At 40.4% G+C, this 3591-nt stretch overlaps 1 non-coding gene across 1 annotated transcript; it reads right to left on the reverse strand.

Annotated features, from left to right (window-relative positions):
* Nucleotides 1-611: 611 nt before the first annotated feature.
* LOC125369629 lies at nt 612-718 on the reverse strand. Its single transcript, XR_007215306.1, has one exon. It is a non-coding gene; the product is annotated as a small nucleolar RNA R71 (small nucleolar RNA).
* Between the last annotated feature and the right edge of the window lie 2873 nt (nt 719-3591).

A 3591-nucleotide genomic window follows, 5' to 3' on the forward strand; every position in this document is an offset into this window, starting at 1 on the left:
GTTAATTTAGTCATTATTTGTTTATTCATTTATTCTTTTTTTATTTATTGTTATATTATTTTTGATTGATTGGTGGTTGTTTGGCTGTCGGTTTCAGGTAGTATATGACTAGGAGCTATAACCCTGATCCCATAGCACCCTTATCTGACCCGGAGCGCTCTTTCAGATTATTGAGACGACGTTTGCAGGCAATTGAGGAGGAGGACGCGATGGAGAACCTCAACCCCCAGGCCGATGAGGATCAAAGGACGATGTACGAGTTTGCTCGACCATCTTAGGATGGGATGAAAACAGGTATAGTCAGACCTGCTGTAGCGGCCAACAATTTTGAAATAAAAGCCAACGTGATCCAGATGATCCAGCAGAGCGTGCAGTTTGGAGGATTGCCCAGCAAGGATCCCAATGCACATATCTCTAATTTTTTAGAGATTTGTGACATATTCAAGATAAACGGAACAACCGATGATGCCATTCAGCTGAGATTGTTTCCATTTTCCTTAAGGGACAGAGTTAAGAGATGGTTGCAATCCCTTCCATAGCAAACGATTACTACCTGGAGGGCGTTTGCTGAAAAAATTTTATATAAGTATTCTCCTCCCGCTAAAACTACTAAACTTAGAAATGACATATCTTCTTTTGTACAGTTTGATGATGAAAGCATGTACGATGCATGGGAGAGGTTTAAAGATCTTTTGAGATGCTGCCCACATCACGGATTGCCAGTGTGGATGCAGGTTTAGACCTTCTACAACGGGTTGAACCTTGCAACGAGGCAGATGGTGGATGCTGCTGCCGGTGGGGCGCTAAATAGTAAGACGCCCGAGCAGGCTCAGAACCTGATAGAGGAAATGGCCATGAACAACTATCAATGGCAATCCTCTAGGAGCCGACCAGGAAGACAGGGAGTGGTCAACCAAGTGGACTCTACAGCAGCCTTGGCAGCTCAGGTGGAGCTTCTAGCCAAAAGATTGACCAACTCGATATGCCGGTTCATGCAGCAAACGTCGGCTGCGAGTTTTGTGGTGGCCCGCATTATAGTGTGTTTGCTTCGAGTATGTTTGCTTCATCCTGTACTACTTTTCCATCTAATTCTGCTATGTCTTCTGATGTTGAGTAGGTTGACTATATGGGGAATGCCCCAAGGCAGCAGAACGATCCTTATAGCAATACATACAACCCTGGGTGGCGCAATCATCCTAACTTCAGTTGGAGGAATAATAACGCTCAGGGTCCACCTGGTTTTTAGAGACTTCATTCCGCACAAGCTCCTCCTCTACCAGAAAAGAAGTCAAATTTAGAGGAGCTTATAATGAAGTTTGTGACATCTACGGAGATGAGATTCCAGCAAACTGATAGTGCACTGAGGAACCAGCAGGCCTCGATTCAGAACTTGGAGACCAAGATTGGTGAAATCTCTAAGATGTTGTCTGAGAGGCAGCAAGGAGCACTCCCGAGCACCACCAAGTCTAACGGGAGGGAGCACGTGAACACCATCACTTTGCGTTCAGGTAAGTTAGTTTCAGCTTCTTCTAAGCCTATTTTTTATGACGCCACTATTGATGTGCAAGTTGAGGCGAGCAGTAAGGATAGGGAACCTGAGGGATAAAAGGTGAAATCAATTCCAGTTAGGGAATATCAACCTAAGATTCCTTATCCTACTAGAGCTAAACAAGCAAAGGCGAAAGAGCAGTTTAGCAAGTTTTTAGATATTTTTAGACAACTGCATATTAACTTGCCTTTTATTGATGCATTGGAGGAGATGCCGAAGTATGCTAAGTTCTTAAAGAACATACTTAGCAGAAAAAGGAAGTTGGAGGAGGTCACCTATGTTCAGCTTAACGAGGAGTGCTCAGCAGTGTTTCAGAGCAAGTTGCCAGAGAAACGTCACGATCCAGGGAGTTTCACTATTCCCTACACTTTAGGTAATTTGTGTATTGATGATGCATTAGCTGATTTGGGGGCTAGCATAAATGTCATGCCCACTAGTTTGTTCAATAAGCTAGGTTTGGGGGAGGCAAAATCCACTAGGATTTGCATTCAATTAGCTGACCGTTCTGTTAAGCTTCCTAGAGGAATTATGGAAAATGTGCTAGTTAAGGTAGATAAGTTCATATTTCCTGTGGACTTTGTGGTTTTGGATATGGACAATGAGCATGGTGTACCATTAATTTTGGGGAGACCTTTCCTTGCCACAGCTAGAGTTAAAATAGACATATTTGAGGGGAAGTTAGAACTTAATGTAGGGGATGACTGTGTCACTTTTAGTTTACCCTCATTTGATAGTTCTTCCACCAACCATGTTCATGCCATTTGTAGTATTGATGGAATTGATCTTGCATGTAATACACAACCATAAGATGTACAAATGGATGATGCTATACATGTTTCTTCCCCTATTAGTATGTGTTATTCATCTAAAAAAAACAACTTGTATCAATATGAGACTTTGTACTATGATAAACCCGAGAAGGGTAGTTGCAAGTTTGTTTTTGATAGGTCACTTAGCCGGAATTCGGAGTGGATGAATGGACATCCCAAATCGGTCCAGAGAGCGCCTCCTTGGTCATCTACCGCACACATCGGACCTTCTCATTGCACTTATATGCCTCGAGCCCCAACTTACATTGAGCCTACCTTTTTAATTTGCCCGCGATGCAGGAATGCTGATGCAGAGTCCAGCTAGATGACTCAAACAAAAAGAAGCGCCTTCGGGAGGCATTCCCGAATCTATTTTTGCCTTATGAATTTTTGGACATTTTTTTTATTTTATTTTATGTAGTTATTTGTAGTTAGATATTTCAGTCTGTTTTTAGTGAGTTTGATTTTGAGGACATGCTATCTTATTGAACCTTTTACTAGATGTTGCTTGGGATGTGTTTATTCTTGAGTTTTGCAAGAGTTAGCCTACTTGATGCTCGTACGTAATTTCGAGGACTAACATATTTTGAAGCGTTAAAGTACACATCAAGGGCAGTATCTAGTAGACTCTCTAGTTTTTATCTCTTTTTGTCATCTTGTTTTTCTCTTAGTTTTCCAATTTCTTTTATGGACTCCCATAATTAGTTTCATTTTACATATTTTATTCCTTTTATTTTGGAGTGCCTACCTTGTTCACACTGAGGACAGTGTTTTTCACAAGTGTGGGGTAGGCACCGTAGATTTATGCAGGTACCAATTTTGTCTTTGCTGTTTTTATCTTGTTTTAATTTTCCTTATTGTTTGAGTCCGTTCATTATTACTGTCCTTATCTTGAGTTTTATTTTAATCGAGTAGTTAATGATTTTCTTTCTTTTGAATGGACCCTTATTGCTTGTATCGAATCTTTATGGGAAGAAGGCAATGAACGAATGTCTTAGCTTCAATCAAGCCAAGTAAAACTGATGTTTTTCCTTAATCCTTTCATTTTACTTTATCTTAGATATAGAACACTGTTAATATTGCTGCTTATTATTGTGATTGACTGTTTAAACTTTGGTTTGAGAATTCATGCAATTTTAACCCACTCAAATGGTGAGATTTTGAGCCAATTTGTGCATCACTATTTTTATGCTCCCTTTTATTTCATTAGTGAGCATTGTACAGAATCTCTAT

This window comes from Ricinus communis, chromosome 3 (genome assembly GCF_019578655.1).
Source record: "Ricinus communis isolate WT05 ecotype wild-type chromosome 3, ASM1957865v1, whole genome shotgun sequence".
Classification (NCBI taxonomy): domain Eukaryota; kingdom Viridiplantae; phylum Streptophyta; class Magnoliopsida; order Malpighiales; family Euphorbiaceae; genus Ricinus; species Ricinus communis.